We start from the raw sequence: 23,412 nt of genomic DNA, 5'->3' as shown, positions 1-23,412 counted from the left end.
TATTATCACCGTTTTATGAACATTTTAAGTCACTGATTGTGTAATAATTATATTATAATAAATCTACATTCTTTAAAAGAACAAAGTGCAATTATATTTAAGTTTATATATATAGCGCTTTTAACAATGTGCATTGTGCCAAAGTAGCTTTACAGGAGCAAACAGGAAAAATACAAAGGTAAAACACAGCACAGTGTATGGTGTTTATAGAAGTAAGATCATTCTAATAAATAAAAAAAGTATCCCGGTGAGGAAGCCAACACTGCCCTGCTGTGGTGAGGAACCCAAACTCCAATGATTGATAAAAGGACAAAAAAAAAACTCAGGAGAAACCAGGCTCAGCCGGGAGGGCCAGATCCCCTGTGATGTGTCATAGCTGCACTCAGTGACCCCAAACAAAAACCACGGAACAAATATCACCGAGGAAGAGGGAGAGCCCACCATCTGCAACCCAGAAAGTCCCACTCGCCGAAAACCATGTAGGTTCAACCCGGTCCCACCCCATGATCGACACCAGAAAACAGAGGAACAACCAGGGAAAATAGTAATGGCATGTTGTAACTTTATTCCTCTGTTGTCCGACATCGACCACAAAACCAGACCCACACAGTCCCAGCAAATGAATCCCCCCAACCACAACCAACGAGCCCCCTCACTCCCCACAAACACCCACCCAGGAACCTCCAATCAGGGCCACTGAATGCAGCTATAACTTCAAACTGCTGACATGTGATGTAAGTTTAGCATTAATACCAAGTATTGTAACTTCAGCATTAATGTGACAAATAGTCCATCTTTGCTCTTGGTTGGGGATGTAGTGGACTAATCTGGGATGGTCTGATGGTCGTATTTCTCTTGGGTGGTGGTGGAATTGCCTTAGATGGAGCTGGGATGGTCAGTCAGTCTGCAGTTGTAGGTGGCGTAATCTTTAGTTGGGGATGGGGATATGTCTATCATCTGGACCTGGTGGAATTTCTCCCTACCTCGGGATGGGCATCCCGAGGTGGAGGCAGAGAGAGAATAATTAGCGTAGCTGCTGTTCATTAACCCTGCATTGTGAAAGATTGGCTGAAAAGATGTGTCTTTAATCTAGATTTAAATTGGGAGAGTGTGTCTGACCCTCGAATAGTATCAGGAAGGCTATTCCAGAGTTTAGGTGCTACGTATGAGAAAGCTCGACCCCCTTTGGTGGATTTTGTTATTCTAGGTGTTACCAAAAGTCCTGAGTTTTGAGATCTTAGAGAGCGTGATAGGTAGTAATTTGATAAAAGCTCAGTTAAGTAAGTAGGGGCTAAACCGTTCAGGGCTTCGTAAGTAATTAAAATAATTTTAAAATCAATAAGATACTTAATGGGTAGCCAGTGAAGCGATGATAAAACTGGGGTTATGTGATCGTATTTTCTTGACATAGTAAGAACTCTGGCAGCAGCATTCTGAACTAACTGTAGTTTGTTTATCGATGATACAGGACAACCACTAAGTAGAGCATTACAATAGTCAAGTCTTGAGGTCACAAATGCATGAATAAGCTTTTCTACGTAAAATATTTCAATTTTGTCTTTTGTATGGCTGTTCAGAAACTTACTATAACAGCTGATATAAAAAATAAACCAAGGGTAAGAGCCCCACTAAAGGAAACATTATTATGATTTTTGAACTTACTTCAGCGATTAACATCACCTGTTCATCATTATTGATCAATCATCACTTCATTATCTCATTAACTTGTTCATGTGTTCAATAGGGAGACATCTAAAATACTTGTCAGGTGGGGCCTGAGGACTGCAGTTGAGAACACCTGCTCTACAGTATCAAAGCAGCACTAAGGTCAAGCAGGACTGAGAGTGAGATGTTACCTTAATCTGAAGCAATAAGAAGGTCATTGACTACATTTAAAGGGAAACAAACCAACCAACTATCATAATAACAAACACTAACATTAACAAACATGAAATGTAAAAGCAGTTAAGAAATGGAAGAAATAGACAAAGGAAAGAGTGGCAGTATTACATCAGCTATTCACATCTGCATAAACCATCAAGAACAATCTCCTTATTTAAAGGGGTAAAATCTTAAATCGCAGCTATTAAGCAATAGATGATATACTTGCATTGGCTTCTTGGGTGTGCTAGGACAAGTTCTGTTGCACGTGAATAAAGTTTCAAAGTCCTGATGGATTTAAAGCAAGCGGGTGAATCTGTTGGATTCTTTCTTGGGACCGGATTGTCTGATGAAGGTAGAACAAACTTAGCCGAAGCAAACTGCCGGAAGAAGCTGTCTCCAAGCTGTCTCGACAGGTGTGCGAACACGAGATAGCAAATACCAACGGGCAAAGTTTCCTCCGTCCACAGATGTTTTAAGTCTGGGGATTAAGTCCAAAGCGATGACCTGATTTTGGGCTCGAAAACATGCTTCTTTGTCTGGCTTATTAACTCATTGGCATTTATGGTCGCCTGGAATTTTGAAGCTCTAATAATCTTGAAATAAGATCAAATAAGTATAGTATAAAACACATTACTGTGCTATACACCATCTTTTAAGAAATGATGAGGGAAACATTTAGATATGAAACTTGAAAGGATTATAAATACAATGACCTTTAGTTCGTACAAGAATGTAAATATAAACAGAATACAACTAAACACACATGCTTTTGAGGTTATAGGCGAGGCTGAATAACATGGGGACAAACATACAATGTGGAGATATCGAGGTATATTAATTTAGACCATTCTTTTGTGATTAAAAAAAGGGAGACTTTCAAGACTTGGCTGACCATTTGCCCTCATTCCTGTTAACACATCTGGTGTCCATGTTAATGACAACGACCCCCATTCTTCACGTTGGAATTTCTTTGAGGTCCACAAGTGTTTGTTGGGATATATCCTGCTCAAATGATGGATGCTTTAGAAGAGGGCAGCTGGATCAGACTTACTGGTGCCGGTTAGAGTTCTACTGCGAAGGTCAGGGTATTTTACGATGCCCCAAATGGTCACCTTTGATCTGGCAAGATCCTACAGTATGATTAACAATAGTTTTAGCATTTGTCTTTTGTTTTAGTTCTCAGTACAGGCATTGACTCTTTGTTACCACTGTAAAATAAGAGCTTGACATCCATAAGAGCTGGACATCCATGTGTACTTTAGATATTATCCGAATTATATTTGGTTTATTTGTATCAGTACCTATTGTATGATTGTTCCTGTTTGACATATATCGCTTATTGCTCCCTGAACTCTCTGTTAGTCGCTTTGGATAAAAGCGTCTGCTAAATGACTAAATGTTAATGTAAATATATAGTTTTAACATTTTGGTTTTGAAAAAATTTCTGAACAAGCTCACGCAGACTGAATGAGAAACCCATTTATAAAGCAGAGTTATATACACTGCCCGTTCTAAAAAGGTCAGCAACTGCATGGATTCAACTAAGCAAATAGGTAGCCTCCCTTTGGATTGGAGTTCTAGGTTCAGCAATGTTATGTGCCCAGATAATGAGGTCACTTGACTGAATGATCAAGTTATGCCATCAATGGGTTCTTTCCTCCCTGATGGCACGGGCATATTTCAACATGACAATGCCAGGATTCATCGGGCTCAAATTGTTAAAGAGTGGTTCAGGAAGCATATAGATCATTTTCACTTATTGGCCACCACAGAGCCCACACCTTGACCCTATTGAGAATCTTTGGGATGTGCTGAAGAAGACTTTGCGTAGCGGGTAGACTCTCCCATCATCAATACAATATTAGTTTAATTGTTTTGATTGTGTTACAATTTCTGAATAAACAAAATGAAAAACCCATTAATAAAGCAGATTAGTTTTTGTTGAGAAAAACAAGCACATCTAAATTTTCAGGTGAAAGTCGAGTCTGTACAGTAGCCTATGTGTTAACAGAGACACAAACATACAGATGGCACGGTTTGTGCAGCGAACACTCAAGACAAGCAGATACTCCAAACACATTCAACACCGATAACAAAATCAAAGGAAGAATTTAAATAAGACAGATAACAAGGGGTAGACAGGTGATGGGAATAGTGTCCAGATGAGGGGGATCAGGTGAGACGGGTGCAAAGGATTATGGGGAGTGAAGTCCCGTAATGGGACAAACCTGTGTTTTAAAGGTAGAAGCGATCAAGATTATTGAAGTGCTTTGTATTAATTCATTTTAAAGTAGTTTAAACATTTATAACTGGTTTTAGCCTCAGAAAAAGTTATTGGTTATTCAAACAGGGCGCTTTCTGATGCAGGGAACTTCATTAATACTTCTACTACTACTACAACAAATAGGAACCTTTCTAGATCAATCCCACTGACAGCAGCACTTTCCAGGAAATTTACAGCAATTTTCTGTGATCAACGTCTGTGAAAGGGGTGTCAGATGTCAAAATAATTGTCAGGCTTTGCCTGTTGTTTTTGTATTTTGGTTGGCGTTTTATTTTCTCTGCTGTATTTTCTGTCTTAAAGATTTCGATCGTCTGGAACCTTGTTTTCAATAATTACCACCACCTGTTCCTGATCGCTGCTTTCCCTATTTGAGCTTGGCTGTGCCAGCTCTCATTGTGGCGATTTAATGATTTGTTACTGTGTTGCTCTCGCTGCACTTATTGTTAAACCTTTTCCTATTATTCGTAGGAACGTGGCAACCCGTAAACCTGGTTTGGATTATTTTTCTCTGCTTATGGTTCTTTTTTGGTTCCCGTTTTCATTTCCCGGATTTGTGGATTTTTTTGGTTTTCTCTGACAGCAGTGTACCTGAGTATTTGGCTAGGAGTACACTGCCTTTCTTTTGTTCTCTCAGTTAAGTCTGTCTTATAAACTGTGTTGTACCTTACCTGCATCTGAGTCCCTTTGTGCACCATGACAGTAATAGCATACAGCACACTGCATGGCTTGCAATCTCTTGAATGTCGTACAGTAAAACACGAATTTCTGCTTAAATATCACACATAGTTGACAATAAGCAGTGGTTCGCGTTGCGACAATAAACAAAAAACGAACGACTTGACGTGAATTTTTCTGCCGGGCAGAGTTAAGGCCGTACAGAATGGTACGATTTGACCAATCGGAGGAAAGAGGCGTTACAGCGCCGCCCACAAGTCTGAATTCCAAATTGAGTCCAAAATCCGTTTATTAAACGGCAAACGAAAAATCTTTCATTTTCCATTAATTTATCTCAAATAGGATATCAAATGAATAAATGTACATGGACCAAATTGCCATCAGAGGTTTTTACAAATATGTGTTTTATGGCAGTAGTTGAGATTACAAAACGTAAATGTACGGGTGGGACGCCCCCTGTGCCAGTTCTATGGGCTTTTTTTAACTGCTACAATCATACAGACATTCAACATGTCAGCAGACACCTAATCTATACACCTCATGTGTTCACTGTTATCTACAATTAAGACACTTACCAGCCTTCAAAATGTTCTTTTATTTAACTTGCCGCCAGGTCCTTTTATGTCCAGACAAGTTTGTTCTTTATGAAGGATAGAAAGATAAAATTGATAAAAACGTAACATCCGAATAATAGATTAAATGACACACATTGTCGATAATTCTTTGCATTAGTTGACTAATGGACTTCAGAAGTAATTCCTTTACTCCTTTATTTATTGCCTAATTATGACAGTTCCAGTGGAGTACAGTTTATTAACTGTACAGTTTTGGACTTCTTGCGCATTAAACCGGTCCGCTATTGTCAGATCATTCCTGTGTAGCAATCAGCCAACACATAGCAAATGAAATGTGAAAGAGAGTAGTTGGAAATGTCCTTCAAAGTTGAACAAAATTATCTGTTATGGTTGATGAAGCTACAACTGACAGTAAAAAATCTGTTTTGATCATTTATATTAGAGCAAGCCTAGGGATGAGAGAAGAGCCACTAACATTGTTCTTAGATCTAGTTGAGCTTTCTGCTACCAAAGCAGGTGAAATTTATCAAGTTCTAATGAATAACCATTTAACATCATGGCTTCTCTGAAGATATTATGAGGGAGCTCTTTGCTTTGCATCAGATGGAGCTTCTGTCATGCTTGGAAGTAAATCAGGTGACCAAAATTGTAGAAAAGTTTCCCAACATGGCAATGCATGAACCACAGAGTACTGGTTACAGCTCCAAGCACATTGTATTGATCTGTTGAGTTCTGCATTTTCACACCTGACACTGAAAATATTCATGACTGGGTCTGTTTTAGTGGTTAATCCAGCACTTCTGATAATAGTTGAAAGACAGAATTCCATTGACTATCAGGTATATTTATTTCAAGATCTTCTTGCCACGGCTCTCTTACTTATGTGAGATACTCATTTTGGGAAAACTTCAAAATATTTACACATTTTATTTTCTTAAGTTGTGAGTGTTCTGTTACAGAGGAACAACTTTTACATCCTGGTTGAATAATGTGCTCTCAGAAGAACCAGACATGTGCTATGAGGTGTCCTTATAAAGCTTCAATCTAATAGTGTTTGTATGAGACACAGCTGCTCTCCAATGTCCAGTTTAATGAGTAAATTGATGTGTGATGTCATCAGTTCTTCCTTCACCAATGAGAACACATAAGATCTGATGATGATGATGATGATGATCAGCAGCAGCTGTACACAATCAAAAGCTCTTGTACTTCAGCACTTAAATACATTGACTCAACACATATATTCTAGTCATTAAACAATCATATATAATATAATCCTGATATTGTTCATGTTTACTAAATAAGGTCATGTTAGACATCAAATAAAAATCAAACTTTGAAATTAAAACTTTATTTCTGAATTCCATGGCTTTCACAGACTGGGTCAAATATGTAATCTATGACTTCAGACATCAGGGCCCGTATCCCTAAATAATTTTTGAGCAAAAAGTGGCTCCTAGCGGCCAAATTCTAAGAAAATTCTCAGAGTCATGACGTTTTTTTAGAATTTCCCCTAAAAGTGACACGAAAATCCCAGTTAATATAAAAGCTATTCCTCAAGATTCCTAGCGCTTAAAAGGGCTCCTAAGGCGAGATCTGCTAAGAGCAGGGAAGAGGACTTTTAGTGGCTTAGGAGTTCCCCTAAGCAGCTGCACAAAATGGCCAACAGAGGAGGCAGGAGAGATGTCCTGCAAACACTGGATGACAGAGAATTATTGAGACGCTACAGATTGGATCGTGCAGGAATCATGTTTGTGGTGGACCTCCTTAGAGATGCAATTACTTCAGCAACTGGGCCAGCAACAAACCTTGCTCCTCAGTCCAGTTTGGCTTGCGATTCCTTTTTTTCTCCATTTTCTGTGTTTGTAGGATATTTGTTAACAAGCCTTCATAAATAGACCAGCCAGCAATCACAGACATTGATAAAAGCTGAGCCATGTTACCCTCGTTAAGACCACACTGAGTTGTAACGTTGTAATTTCTACTTCATTACGGACAGCCCCTTGAGATAGGCCATCTTGTTTTCAATGGGGTCCATATGGGAGTGAAAGTACAAAATATGCCAGCTAGGATATTAATCTGAGCAAATAAGACACAAATCATTATTTGAACAGGGTGTAATGAGCTAAAGTTTTCACATATTTTAGATTCTAATGTTAGGCTATAACCCCTACAGCTTACTATTCATTTTCCAGATATTTTCTTGAAAGTGAAATATTATTTACAATTACAGTCTGCATAAGATTAGAGTGTATAATTATGTTTATTGATTTGAGGGTACATCCTTTTGCTCATTATCACCAAAAGTTCATTTTCATCAAACTTGTAGGATCAACCAATCCCGGCTTTTGAAATGATGACTCATACCTAGCAACGGGGTCAACCACACCTCCTCACTAAAATAGGATTTTCCATCCATTGCTTGCTCAGAGTTCACTGAAAATGTTCTGGAATCACTTCTAAGCTAAAACTCCTGGCAAGGAATTTTTAGGTTAAGTTAGGAGCTCTCTGAGAGGATTCTCAGAATCTTTAGGGATACGGGCCCTGGTGTCTTTCACCCTGTTGCACCATCCACACACTGCAGTTTCTGAAGTGACCATCGCATTTAACTCTTTCCCAGCCAGCCTTTTTAAAAAAGTTGCCATTCTACGCCAGCGTTTTTTTTTTGTTCACCAAACTTTAATGGCTAACAGTACATTTTCTGTAAAGAATATATGGACAAATAATTTTTTCATTTAAAGTATCTGCTTTTAAACAAAAGAAACTGTATTCTTCTATCTTAATTTGTTCTTTTTTTTATCATTCCTTAGATATGGGTAGGTTACTTAAAAGATTTGATAGATAATGTTTTTTTGTCAAAGATTCCACCCAGAACAATCATTAAAACAGATAAGATATATACGTTCTAGGTTCAGAGATTCTGTACTTTTTCTAAAGGTGTGTAACAGCGTAACTGCTGTACAACAGTACGAAAACTGACTGCCGGAATAACTCGTGTTTTGCGGGGAACCGTTTTTTTTTTAAATGGTGGGGAAAGAGTTAAATACAGGAATCAATTCACTAAATTATCATTCCATGTATGTACAGGTACAGGTATAGTACAGGAAGAGGTATAGTCACTCCCGCATTAAGTGATGATTGTCACACTGGTAACATTGTTCTAGCATTTTGCGGCTGTAAATAAGAATATAAGCCCACTATTTTTCGGTTTAAGACTTTAAATTAAAGTAAAGTATTCTGCTGCTGACAGGCGAGCTTTGTTTTGTTTGTGCACTGCTCAGAAGGCTGTATCACGCAGCACTCCTTTTTAAACGCTATTTATGCTTGATATTTAGTCTTAAAATCATAAAGCTCTGCATTTTATTTGTAAAAAATGCTTGGTTACGGATATTTAAGTTTTTGTTGTGTTATAAAATGTAACCCATCAGACTATGTTGGTTGTTTTTAGATCTGGCAACATGTTACTTAAAACAGATTGTGAGAACGGCTAACCATACACATGATAACCCAGCATGCTTGGTTATTAAAAAAAAAAAAAATGTTGTCATTTTAACTATTCATGTGTTTAATTCTGGGTTATTCTTAATTTCTTCTGTACTTCATTGTCAATCAAGACAATTGACATTTGTTTTTAAAAAAAAAATATTTGATTGTAAAAATAATTGTTAATAAAAAATTTAACTTTTACTGCCAGTAACAGCAATATTTTTAGATTTGCATAATTAAAAGAAAAGTTTAATTATAATAAATAAAAGTGTTTCATATCAAACATTAACAAGCATTATAAATAACATTATAAATGACTGTAGTAGAGTAGGCGGAGCGAGACCGTGGTTCGAGTCCGGTGAGTAACTGTGAATTAGCGCAAGCTGTGCGCACACCGGCCTCGAATCACGTAGGAGATGGGAGCATATAAAAGGAACGAGCGACCGGACCGTCGAAGAGAGAGGACCGGGCCCGAACTTACGTTATGTTTGTATTTGTATTTATGTTCATGTTTTGTTCGCCGGCGGTCGTCCGTGAGGGGCCGCCGGCTGTTATATTAATTTATTAAATGTTTAAATGTTTGCCGGTTCCCGCCTCCTTCCTTCCATTTTATTGAGATTTGTTACAGTGGTGCCGAAACCCGGGAGGAAGGAGAGACATGCTGTCGGAGAGTCCTCGCCGCCGAGTGGCCTCGCGGTGCCGGAGAGTTCGGGCAGCGTGGACGAAAGGCGTCCGCCAGTGGCTGCCCGAAGCGGTGGCTCTGGGGAAACGGAAGTGCACAGTGCGGCCACCGTCAAAGCTTCGGTGGAACGGCGACCTTTGCTGCCGCGCCCCTGGGTCAAGGTGGGGTGGCTGTCGTCCAAGCGGGAGCGGGGGGGGTTGCCGCCGTCCACCAGAGGCCGGAGCCTGCGTCCGTCCCCCGAGGGGGAGGAGCAGGAGGCGGAAGTGCCGAGTGCAGCCACCGCCTGCCAGAGGCCGGAGCCTGCGTCCGTCCGCCCAAGGGGGAGGAACAGGGGACGGGGAGCCCGCCCCGACTCCCAGATAAAGGAGGAGCCACCGCCGGCCGCCAGGGGGCGGACGGTCGAGCCGTCCACCGAAGCCCCAGGGCCACCGCAAGGCACCGCGAAGGAGAGTACTCCGGCTGGTTGAGGAACGAGCGGCAGCATGTCGGGGAACCGGACTTTAATTTTTTTTCCTCTCTCCCCTCTCTCTTTCCGGTCGCTCCGAGGGCTCCCGTCTCCGTTGTCTCGTCTCGTCGCTGCATCGCCCCCCACCCCAGCCCCCCGAAGGAGGGGGAGGGAGCTTGCACAGTCGCGGGGGTACCCCCGGCCTGTGAGGGGTGATGGGGGTATGTAGTAGAGTAGGCGGGGCGAGACCGTGGTTCGAGTCCGGTGAGTAATTGTGAATTAGCGCCAGCTGTACGCACACCGGGCTCGAATCACGTAGGAGATGGGAGCATATAAAAGGAACGAGCGACCGGACCGTCGAAGAGAGAGGACCGGGCCCGAACTTACGTTATGTTTGTATTTGTATTTATGTTCATGTTTTGTTCGCCGGCGGTCGTCCGTGAGGGGCCGCCGGCTGTTATATTAATTTATTAAATGTTTAAATGTTTGCCGGTTCCCGCCTCCTTCCTTCCATTTTATTGAGATTTGTTACAGTGGTGCCGAAACCCGGGAGGAAGGAGAGACATGCTGTCGGAGAGTCCTCGCCGCCGAGTGGCCTCGCGGTGCCGGAGAGTTCGGGCAGCGCGGACGAAAGGCGTCCGCCAGTGGCTGCCCGAAGCGGTGGCTCTGGGGAAACGGAAGTGCACAGTGCGGCCACCGTCAAAGCTTCGGTGGAACGGCGACCTTTGCTGCCGCGCCCCTGGGTCAAGGTGGGGTGGCTGTCGTCCAAGCGGGAGCGGGGGGGGTTGCCGCCGTCCGCCAGAGGCCGGAGCCTGCGTCCGTCCCCCGAGGGGGAGGAGCAGGAGGCGGAAGTGCCGAGTGCAGCCACCGCCTGCCAGAGGCCGGAGCCTGCGTCCGTCCGCCCAAGGGGGAGGAACAGGGGACGGGGAGCCCGCCCCGACTCCCAGATAAAGGAGGAGCCACCGCCGGCCGCCAGGGGGCGGACGGTCGAGCCGTCCACCGAAGCCCCAGGGCCACCGCAAGGCACCGCGAAGGAGAGTACTCCGGCTGGTTGAGGAACGAGCGGCAGCATGTCGGGGAACCGGACTTTAATTTTTTTTCCTCTCTCCCCTCGCTCTTTCCGGTCGCTCCGAGGGCTCCCGTCTCCGTTGTCTCGTCTCGTCGCTGCATCGCCCCCCACCCCAGCCCCCCGAAGGAGGGGGAGGGAGCTTGCACAGTCGCGGGGGTACCCCCGGCCTGTGAGGGGTGATGGGGGTATGTAGTAGAGTAGGCGGGGCGAGACCGTGGTTCGAGTCCGGTGAGTAATTGTGAATTAGCGCCAGCTGTACGCACACCGGGCTCGAATCACGTAGGAGATGGGAGCATATAAAAGGAAAGAGCGACCGGAACGTCGAAGAGAGAGGACCGGGCCCGAACTTACGTTATGTTTGTATTTGTATTTATGTTCATGTTTTGTTCGCCAGCGGTCGTCCGTGAGGGGCCGCCGGCTGTTATATTAATTTATTAAATGTTTAAATGTTTGCCGGTTCCCGCCTCCTTCCTTCCATTTTATTGAGATTTGTTACAATGACCAATAAACATACTCCACAATATGTAGCAACAAATGTCAATTAATAAAACTAACTAAAGACATATAAATGATCTATAATACATTATAAATTACACTTAATACACTAAGAAACCACACGTGCAGCAAATCAACTCATTATATACAGGCTACCACACTCGTCTTTCTTTAATATATGCACAAACCTTGAAATGTTTGGTTTAAAACAGAGGGAGCAACATAATTGACTGGCCGCTTAATATCCAGAGTGGACACTAAGAGAAGCGTTCCTGAACCGTGAATGCTTGACCGGTTTGAGTCAAACCGGCGCCGGTTTGCCTCAAATTTTGTTAAATTCTCACTAAAGTTCATAAATGTAGCTTAGATGTGATGGGGTTCACTAAATTTTATTAATTCGCATTTTCGCGCATCTTCACAGGACTATGCGAGTTCAATTTATCTGTAATTCTTCAAGTTAAGGTATTATTGCTTCAGGTTTGTACATTTTAGTTCACAGAAATCCTACAAAGTTTGTTCCCTTTTTCACATCCAAAACACTTGTTTATTTACTTTTTTTAAATAGAAAACTTGTGCATAGACTTATATTTTATCATATTAGTGCAGTTCTATCAACAAGGGTTTAGTAAAATAAAAATATATGGTACAGTATATTGGTAACAAATACATTCTCGTAGTGTTTTTGTCACATCCATTAATGCTGGAATTGCCCTAAAGCATTTTACTTGTGCAACTTTGTTAATTGTATTTTGTAAATAGTTATGAGTTTTGAAGTGGAAAGTTGTCGAACTATTTATATTTTCTTGTGCGACTTTATGTATATGTTAAAATCTAAATTTATGTAATTTATTGATGTTTCTTTTTCTTAATATGTATAAACATAAATTGCAACGGAGTGTTTTATATGCCATTTTATTGTTCATTGAGCATTATGAATTTCTTTTGTCTTGCATTTCGATCCTTAATAAATCTTCAACTTTTGATTCTTACTAGTGCCTCAAGTAATTCTGTGATTTTATTTTATTTTTTCAAACATTTTGGGTTTGTTTTAAATCAGCAACGTAATAGTTGATGTAAATAACCCAACGCTGGGTTTGTCCATATTTGACCCAACGTTGGGCTACCAAAATAACCCAAATTGGGTTGTTTTAACCCAGCCTTTCTTTGGAGTGTAGCGCCTTGTGGTACGCACAGTGCGTACATGCAGGCGCACGTTGTGATTTAGTTCTGACCTGCCGCTCTGCAGTAAGGGTGAGTAAAGTGATGGAGACACACTTACTTAAAACAGACCTTATAACACACCTGACATATTTATAATCTGATCTCTAGATATCTGTTTGTTACATTTGTTCTCTGCATGTTTATGCATAGGCTATACTTATATTTGTTTTTTGTGTTAAATATTCTTTCCACATTGTTTGTCTTTAATATAAGTTTGTAGTCTTCATGCAAGTCCCAAGAAGTTTGTAAATTACTTTTATGGGAGATTTATTAGAGTCCCGTTTACAGGCACTACTTACATAAAAACATGAAAAAAACACTTTCTATAGTTTGAAAACAGCTTGTAAATGATTAATAATACATTAGAATTGGAGGATAACTGTATCTAATCATGAGGCAAGTTGTTATGGTCTTGTCTGTGTTTCATTTGTTGTAGTTTGCCTTGTAACTCCTGTTGTTTCTGTCTAGCTCCGCCCCCTTTTTAGTTACCATGGACTGTTACTACAGACCTCACCCATCTCATCTGTTGCCATAGTTATTCATTGATTCATTTCCACTTTCCCTGTATATATATCCCTGTGTCTTTGGTCGATTATTGAATGTAGTTGTGTTGTTTACTCTTCAACATCATAATGTTTTCAATACATTTTCAGTACGTTCATGGTTCAAATGATTGATGTTTGCTTTGGTGTACGTTGCGAGTGAATGTGGGTAAAAATGGAAGTTTATAGCACTATTGTAACTTTTTGAGACTCCTGATGGCCCTTATCTTATTTTATTAAATCCTGAAGACCTCACCAAGGATTACACTGCAAATTGAAAATTCATTTATTTCTCAAAACTTAATACCCAGATTTGTGTATGATTGGGAAGGGCAACAATAAACATTGTTTTTTAATATACAATTTTGTGTGTTGTTGATGTTGATGTGATTGTTGAAAGGAGGAGTAAGTACTTCACAAATAACCTGCTGATATGGACACTGCAATCAAGGGTTTACGATTTAGATTAATTTGACTTCAGTTACATCAGTTTGTGCCCTGATTTTGGATTTGATCTGGGTGTGATTCTGAACTTGATCTGCACAAGACACTACACTAAACTTGCTTTAATGTAAATTAAATGCATGCATGTCTTAGTCTACTGAAAAGACTTCACCTCTGATGTTGTCATTTTTTTGTATGTTTGTAATCTTTCCCATATGTTATTTCTACAAAATACTTTTGAAATAAAGGAAAAGTCTCATGTCACTTCACAGCAGCCAACGGGGAACCAAAGTCCAATGAAAGTTCAATGAAGTCACTATTTAAAGGAGGTGTGAATTAAAATCGCAATTTTAACCCAAGCTTTTGTTATTAATGTAATCAATAGGGAATGCTATTCATGCGAACATCATGTAAGTGTTAGACCTGAAAAGGCCCTCGTTACTGAGATTATATATGTTATTGACACACGGCCCAGCGAACAGCAGTTCTGGAATGCACCATATCTATAACCACATTAATAGTTTGAACACCACCTCCACATAGAAAGAATATCAACAACTACTTCTCTAGCCCCGCCCACTGGTTCACGCGTGACAATTCTGCAGTAACACATGTGGTTTGGAAAAGATAGAGCGAGCAAGCAATAAACAAACATTCCATTGAAGATAGCTAAATATTGTGCCATCCCTGCTTGTGAAAGCGCACCGTTGCTGCATAACCTTCCTTCTGATTCTGATATTAGGAATGCGGTTAAAGTTTATTTTTAAAGACGTTCCAGCTCATGTGGGAAGAACATGGAGTGTTTGTTCATTTCATTTCTGCAAGGATTCCTTCATGAACAAGGCAAAAAGATTAAAAAGCAGTGATGTGCCGTCAATATTGGATCTGATAGGAATGTTGCAGCAATCTTATGTGAGTAAAACATTTTTGTATCATGCGTCACTATTGCTTTGTTAGAGATCGCTTGATGTGCCCTGAGCACTATTTGCACGAGATAAGTATTAGCTAGGGACCTCTAGTCATTTGTATTGATTGCAGAGGTTGTCTTTGCCGGCCTCATATATCATTTTTCAAGGTTTTGGTATTATTTTGGGTGCTGGGTGAAATCCATAAGTTACCAGGAGTCTCCCGTTTGTTTATTTATCATGGAAACTCTCGTAACATTTGAGGCCCGTGATTGACGTGATCTTTTGTCCGGTTCGCGATCACGGGTCTCAAATGCTGACAGGTACGGTCATATATAATTAAACGTAATTCAAGTAACGCTATAGGCTATACAAACTATATGCAAACCCTTGCCATCACATCCGGGAAATAAGTCAGTAAATTTGAGTAAAGTCATCTTATGCAAATGCATCACATGAAATACTGATGTGAGGAGGTCATTTATAAATCACAGGTGGTCTCCAGATAATACTGATGCCGTGTGAAAAATGTGAATAGTGCCAATGTGTAACCTAACGTTACGTCTCTATCCAAATTCACAGAAGGTTCCAACTACACAAACTGTTCTCCAATCAAAGCAGTGGGTGTTTACTTATAAAGTCATCAATGCGGTACTTCCATTAAAACAGAGTGTTTGTAGAGCTGGCCTCAAAACCCGGGTAAAAAAAGCCAATTACTTATTGATTTTGATGTTTTTGAATGTAAAAATCAAATGAACGTCATAAGTGGACATCAAACAACAGTATAAAACGTCTTGGTTACGTATGTAACCTCAGTTCCCTGATGGAGGGAACGAGACGTTGTGTCGAGAACGACAGATGGGGTTCGCCCTTGAGAACCAATCAACTCTGACTACTATAGAAAAGGCCAATGAAATTTGGCGAATGCAATTTGCATGCCGGGCTCCGCCCCCGGATATCCGTTATAAAAGGAGGCCGGCGTGCAGCATTCACTTACCTTTGTTCTGAAGAGCCTGAGACCTCTCAAACTGCAGCAGAATACGATACGTGTTCGTGGCATAAGGGACACAACGTCTCGTTCCCTCCATCAGGGAACTGAGGTTACATACGTAACCAAGACGTTCCCTTTATGTCGGTCTCTCGACGTTGTGTCGAGAACGACAGATGGGGTTGCCTATGGAAAACGCCACAACGCTGTATCGCGTCACAATCTCTAGCGAAGCGACGGTAACAAGCCTGGGCGTGTCATCTCGAAGCTTTCGTGAGACTGTAACCTTCCAGTGTGGTGGTCGGGGGGTTCCAGAGCTTTCTTGGAGAAAGATGGGTACAGCCCTGACCGGTAACTTTCACGGACGGGGCCTTAGCTCTCTATAGGCGAGAGGCCGTCCAGATCAGTTTACACCGGGTAAGCGCGACTCTTAATCAGAGAAGCGCTACAGAGGCCACCTCCTACCCGTGGGGAGGAATATGGTGGATATAGGTATGGTCTCGTCCTTGGAGGAGAACGCATGGAACGTGCGGACTGAGTAGTTAACCGCGAGGTGGAGGCCCACCTGGGGAAGCTCATGGGTTACCAGGAGTGGGAACCATTCTCATGAGGATACATCAGACGGAACAGCCCACGGAGGGGGTGTTACAGACGTCCGGTAGCACTAGGTCCGGTTAGAGCTATCTGTGATAGCTCACATGGTATCCCGGCCTAAGGGGGAAGGCTGCTCTGCCCAGCCAGCCCCCAGGGGGTGCTTGTTTGGTGATGGATGGAATGCCTATTCTTAACCAGTGTCTGGGTAAGAAGGGAGGCTGGTAAGGTACCAGTTTGTTAGCGATGTGTTCGGGTAAGAAGAAAAGGTAAATAGCACACTGACCCAACCTGTTAGAGGGTGGAAAGGTGCTTTCGCAGGCATACGCCCCCCCGGATGCCAGTCCTACATGTCGCCACGCAGGACGTGGGCTGACACCGGGTTTACGCGAAGGTTGTTAACCCTTGCGAAGGTGTTTGGGCATAGCCCAACCCGCAGCTCTACAGATGTCTGCTAGAGAGGCGCTTCTGCCAGTGTCCAGGAGGTGGCTAAACTTCGTGTGGAGTGAGCCCTCACTGCCAATGGGCATGGGAGATTCTGAGATCGGAATGCCGTCGTAACGGCGTCCACGACCCAGTGCGCCAGCCTCTGTTTGGAGACAGCCTTCCCCTTCTGCTGTCCTCCAACAGACACGGAGCTGGTCAGAGCTTCAGAGCTCTGCGTGCGGTCCAGTACGTACTGGACACAACACTAATCGGGTTGGGTCTTCCTCCCCTATGGGGAGCGCCTGCAAGTTCACCACTTGGCCCCGGAGGGAGTAGTGGGAACTTCTTGGGCACGCATCCGGGCCTGGGTCTCAAGATAACGTGAGAGTTTCCAGGGCCGAGTTTAAGGCAATCCAGGGAAACGGAGGATGCTCGGTGGTCCCCTACCCTCTTGAAGGAAGTGAGCGCCGTCAGGAGGGCCGTCTTACTCTATGAGGAAGATCGGAACCTCCGAGGGGCTCTTTGGGGGGCCCTGAGGCTCCCCAGGACCACTTAGGGTCTCAAGAGGGTATGGAGCGGAGATGAGGCGGATTCCGCCCTCTCGCTGCTTAGGAACCTGGTGACCAGGTCGTGTTGCCCTAGAAACTTTCCACCGACTGAGTCGTGATGAGTGGCAATAGCGACTACATACACTTTCAGTGTGGAAGGGAGATGTTAGTCTCCAGTCTCGTGAGAAGGGGAACACAATCCTGATCAAGCACCTCAGTGGGTCTTTCTCGTTGAGAAAGACACCAGGACGAGAAGAGGCACCGTCTAGAGGCGTGTAACCGCCTAGTAGATGGGGCCCTAGCCTGGGTGATGGTCTCAGCCGTATAGGGGGAGTAGCCATCTTAGGATCTTCTCGTCCCGTCTAGAGACCAGACATGGGTGTTCCAGAGGTCTGATCTGGGATGCCAGAACGTGTCCTTCCCCTGAGAGAGCAGGTCCTCTGTCAGGGGAATGGTTCAGGGGGAGTCGCTGTCCAGAGCATCGGCTCTGAGGCCAAGTGCGGTTAGACCGGTGTGGTGTAACCAATAACACTTGGTGCTCCTGCTCCCTGACCTTGCACAGAGTCTGTACAAGAAGGCTCCTGGGGGGGGAAGGTGTGCTTCCGCCCATCCCGCGGCCAGCTGTGCGCAAGGATATCCGTGCCGAGGGCAGGGACTATCAAGCGGGCAAATGGTGGTGTTACGGGAGGTGAACAGGTTTTACCTGGGCCTACCCGAACAGCCTCCAAATGAGCTGGACTGCACGGGGGTGGAGTCGCCACTCTCCACGAGGCATAAACTGGCGAGAAAGCACGTCGGCTGTCTAGTTCAGTTTGCCCGGGGTGTGTGGCCTGCAGGGAACGAGTCACCTGTTGACTCCACCGGAGGAGGCGTCGAGCAAGTTGTGTTTAGCTGCTGTGTGCGAACGCCACCCTGACGATCTGTATTCGCTACAGCTATAGTGCTGTCTTTGGAACAGCACGTGCATGTCTCGCACGAGAGGCCGTAGCCTGCTCAGTGCAAGTAGCATAGCTTACAACTCTTGGCAATTGATATGCCAGCACAGGCGGGGGTTCGTCCAACACCCCACCTGCGTGCCCGTTGCACACTACACCGCACCCCTGCAGGGAGACTTCAGTCATCACCACGACCTGCCTCATAACCTGCTCAGAGGGAACTGAGTCCGTCGAAAAAGTCATAAAGACTAGGGGTGTCTCTCCTGGACCACTACTGTGGACATCGTCCGACCCAGGGCCCGTGCCGCCGCCTTAGTCGCCCGTAGAGCGCTGTCAGCGGTGGCACGGAGATCCTGCATTATACCCGGGTCGGCCTTACCCTCGTGGAGCCCTCTCAACGCCCTGGCCTTGCGGACCTGCAGGATGGCCAAGGCATAGAGAGGAGGCAGCCTGGCCCGCAACATCGCAAGCTTTCGACACCAGTGATGGCGCAGTCTTACGTGCTTTGGACGGTAGGAGTGGTCGACCCCCCCCCAGGTGGTAGCCGTCCGCGGCACAGGTGCACCGCAGGCGGACGTTCCACCCGGGGGATCTCGACGCAGTCCTTGGCTGCCTCACCATCGAGGGAAGTAAGGGAGCCAGAGCTGGTTTCACTGGAACGGTCCGTGAGTGGAGCGTTCCAAGTTTTACACAGCTCCTCATGCACCTCCGGGAAAAACATGGCACCCGGGGTGGGCGCGGTTTGCACCGCGCACCGACCTCGGGAACCACGTATCCCCGGGTTAGCACGGATGACATCACTTCTGCTTCCTTCTGAACTCGACCGCTGGGGGTGGAGTTTGGATTCGGCAGAGTCGGATGCCAGTCTCCCTCCGATGCTGCGAGCGACATCTCATCTACGTCACACATCGTTTCCGAGTGTGTGCGTGAGGATCCGGACGGTATGCCACCGCCGGTTGGGGAACGTTCAGAAGAGCGAATCGGGGTGCGATCGGCCCGTGAGCACTTGGCTGGCGGGTTTACGTTCGCAGAGTTCCCCATATCACTAACGCTGCTAACGTGGGTGGTCATCGGGGCCGTAGCCACAGATGTCACAGCCCGGGTAGCAGACGAAATGGTGGCTGGTTCCCGTAGGAAGACAGCCACCCGTGACCGCAACTTCTGAATGACAATCTGCCCGCAGTGCAGGCAGATGTGTCAACGAACGCTGCTTCAGTGTGCTGGGCGCCCAGACACCTAATGCAGCGATCGTGTCCATCCCCCTCCTCGATGAGGGTGCCGCACCCAAGAGAACAGCGGGACATGCCGCGCTGGAGAATGCTCAGTCAGTCCTGAAAAGGACTTTTAGAAAAAATCTCTAACACCTCCGGAACCGCCGAGACGCCCAGGGGAAGGTCGCTGCAGGAAGGGACGATCCGCTGTAACACGTCGTAGCACCAGCGTGTAGTTGTAGAGGATTGAATCCTGAGTTGTACTCATGAGCGATGGCTCTGAAGAACAAAAGGTAAGTGAATGCTGCACGCCGGCCTCCTTTTATACCGGATTTCCGGGGCGGAGCCCGGCATGCAAATTGCATTCGCCAAATTTCATTGGCCTTTTCTATAGTAGTCAGAGTTGATTGGTTCTCAAGGGCGAACCCCATCTGTCGTTCTCGACACAACGTCGAGAGACCGACAGAAAGGGAACAATAAACAAGCTCACTTCACCACACCTTTAATGTTATTTCTTCACAATTTAACTAATTTCATATTTTTCAGGTTTGCCAAAAAAGACATGCACATGTTAGAGTTTAAGAAAAATCAGTTCCCTTCCATTTTAAATTCACGAGTGGTTGAAGTTGACTGTTTTATTATAAATTTTCAATGTGTTTAACTTAAATAAAGGTATTCAGTTATTCTGAAACAACTGAAAATGCTCAATGAATTAAATCAACATAAACGTTTGTTTCTTTAGACCTACAAAATGTGTCTGACAAAGACATTTTAAAAGTCTCATTTCGCTTTACAGCAGCAAACAGAGAACTAAAGTCAAGAGTTTGGTTCCAAAATGAGATAACTCTGTTTTTAAAGTTTTTTTCTTATGCATTCCAATAAATATCAATCAAACTGCAGTCAGTTTGTTTGGATCTAAGCCATAATAACATAAAAAGACAGCTAAATAACACAATTAAAACATGATCAAATATTATTTTTTTTAAATCAAATTAAAAACAGAGTTTTCATTTTGGATACAAACTCTTCATATGTTCAAAGAAGTCACTGTAAGTTTAACTGAAATGAAGTGTTTCAGTTAACATAATTTAAGTGAAAATCTTCAATTATTTAAATCAACATGAAATATCGTGTTATGACTTCCAAAATGTTTATTAATGTAGGACATTTTAAAGTCTTGTGTCACTTTACAGCAGCACACAGGGGACCAAAGTCAGTATGTTCAATGAAGGTGACTTTCATTTCATGTTATTTTTACAGAAGCTAAACTGGATTTTTCATGAGAATTAAACAGTTTATGTAGAAACAGACATAATCATGTTAAACGTGAAGAAAAATGAAGCATGAAATGTTTTAAACAAATAACGTGACGTGAAGCGTGATCTGTTTGACAGCATGGTTACTTTCACTATGTTTTAAGTTTAACTCAATTGTAACTGATTCAATGTACGGAATATTTTCATTTTATTAAACATAAAACTTCCAACAAAGTCTATAGAGGTTATTTTGATGGCAAGAACTGATGTTCATGTTCATATTTATTGGCATTATAGTATATATTAGTTTGAGACTAAACTTGTGTGCAAATAGCATGAAATAGTGACTTTGGTCCCCTGTTAGATGGTGAAGAAAGATCTGTTTGACAGCGTTGCCATTTCTTACATTCACTTAAGAATTTAGAGGTTTAAATCCAAACTTAATCTTGGTTAAGTGCACTAAATATTTTCATTTAATTTTATTATATTATGTACATTGAACGGCTTTATGACATTGCTATTTCAATACAACTTACTAAACATTTTTAGTCCAGCAATTAAAAATATGTAATGTAGGGCTATGTATACAGTATTAAATGCTTGGTCAGTTTGAAAAGATAAACTTTGAAATAACATTTATACAGTCTCACAGCTTCTCTGGGACAAACCATTCATACAATTGAAAAGTGTGAATGACGTGTTAATCTGCCTTTACAGTTCCTGCTCCAGTCTACAGGGGCGCTAATGAGAATGACCTTAAACATACACCTGACGGACCCCACTTGGCTTAAATAAATAAAAAATCACAGAAAAGTACTTATTTAAGATTAAGAAGAGAGAGACACAAGTCAAATAATCGCCCGGGGAGCAAGTAGGGGTTAGGTGCCTTGCTCAAGGGCACCTCAGTCATTACCCACGGGCCCTGAGGATTGAACCGGCAACCTTCTAGTCACGAGTCCGACTCTCTAACCATTACGCCATGACTGCCCTATATTGTATCATTTTTAAATAAGTTTTATCATTTTTACATTTACATATTCATTTACATTCCCTTGATTTAAAACAGTAAGCCTACAATAGTTATAAGTTTAGCTGTACGATTTTGTGGAAAATATCACTTTACCGCCCCAAAATTTCTACTCGCAACAGTTTTTTACATATCGCCCCATACATATTAGCAGACATTTGTTTGCTTTGTTTTGTATATTAAACTTCTTCATATTCTTTATATAGGCTGAAAGATTTGCTAACATCGGTACAAACAAAAACACTTTTAGTATTCAGTTTCTAATGCAGTATCGTTGTTCTCTGGCATTTAAATACACTTTTGAAATAAACAGGCAAATAAGGATCTCAAAAGATCTCAAAATGTCATTGGTGCTGATCAGCCAAATAAGGCAAAAAATAGATGAATGATGAACTTGCATACCTGCATTATGAGCTCCATTTTCTATGCGTGCAAGTTTAGCCTTTTGTTTAGAGGCCCCTGAAGAATGTGCACGTTTTGATGCCATCATGTAGGTTTGCTCTACAGGTGAGTGAGCGACACCTCTTTTATAGTCAGTGGACAGAGAGCCTAGTCTTTTCCTGTCTTCATTGATTGGTTAAACTACTGTACAGAGTAGTGACAGTTATTGATGACCCGCCTCAAAGCCTGAGCACGTCAAAAAAATGTCATTCTTACTAAGTGTCTTTGTCTTGTTTTGTAGTAAAAAAATCTTAACATTCTAAAATCAAAATGCATAACTTGACAAGAAATGTGACCTAAGATATTTCGTCTTGTTTTATGAAAAACAATATAAGAATTAAGAGAAAAATTGAATTAGGTGCTTGGGTCAAACCAAATTCAAGTTTATTTTTCTCATCCCATGGACAGATGTTTAGCCTGTTTTTACCATAAACTTACTTTGTATCTCAGGTCACATTTCTTGTCAAGTAATGTATTTTGATTTAAGAATGTTTAGATAATATCACTTAAGACAAAAATGCTTAGTAAGAATGTAATTTTTCCCCTGAGGCTCAGGGCTATTGTGCACTCTAGAAACTACAGAGTAAACCCTTACCTTCCTCTTTGCAAGCACATACTAATAGTGGTGTATTCCTAAAGAAGTATTTATAGGGTCATTCTCACGAAACCACTGAAACAACGTGGCAGTAAAGATTTTAGGTAAAAAAAACTATATAATTTGGGACACAAAAAATTAACATAATAAACATTATGTATTTTATTGCTTTTTTTGGTGAAATTCTCATTACCGCAACGTGTCCTGATATGTCGTACTGCACTATTTGTCATAATTTAAATAGAGTCACACCGAGGCCTTGCACACCAAGCCTTTCCTTCTCACACGCTCAGCACCACAAGAACACTGCAACATGTACAAATATATCAAAAACATGGCATATAACAACAATATCGGATGATTACATTTTTTATCATCACAGTTTCACTCTGGCACATGGTTTGATTGAAGGTGAAGATTGAAGGTGAAATATTGCGTGCCCTTTTGTGAGAGTACCAGTAGGTGTCGCTCATGCTCTGATTACCTCAGTACTTTGGACCGGATGTAAACTAGAACAGTCAGAGAGAGAGTTGAGGTATGCCTTTTACCTTAAACATGATTGTTTTTTAAATGTTTTTGTTACTTTGCGGCAATCACAAAGACATTTTAACCGATTTGAGTCACTGACAACATTAAAAATGAAGGAGTCGAAAAGGAGTCGAATCCTACTTGAGGGACATTAAGAGT

This window comes from Triplophysa dalaica, unplaced genomic scaffold (genome assembly GCF_015846415.1).
Source record: "Triplophysa dalaica isolate WHDGS20190420 unplaced genomic scaffold, ASM1584641v1 Contig9, whole genome shotgun sequence".
Taxonomy (NCBI): domain Eukaryota; kingdom Metazoa; phylum Chordata; class Actinopteri; order Cypriniformes; family Nemacheilidae; genus Triplophysa; species Triplophysa dalaica.
Note: the sequence above shows the minus strand (reverse complement) of the source record.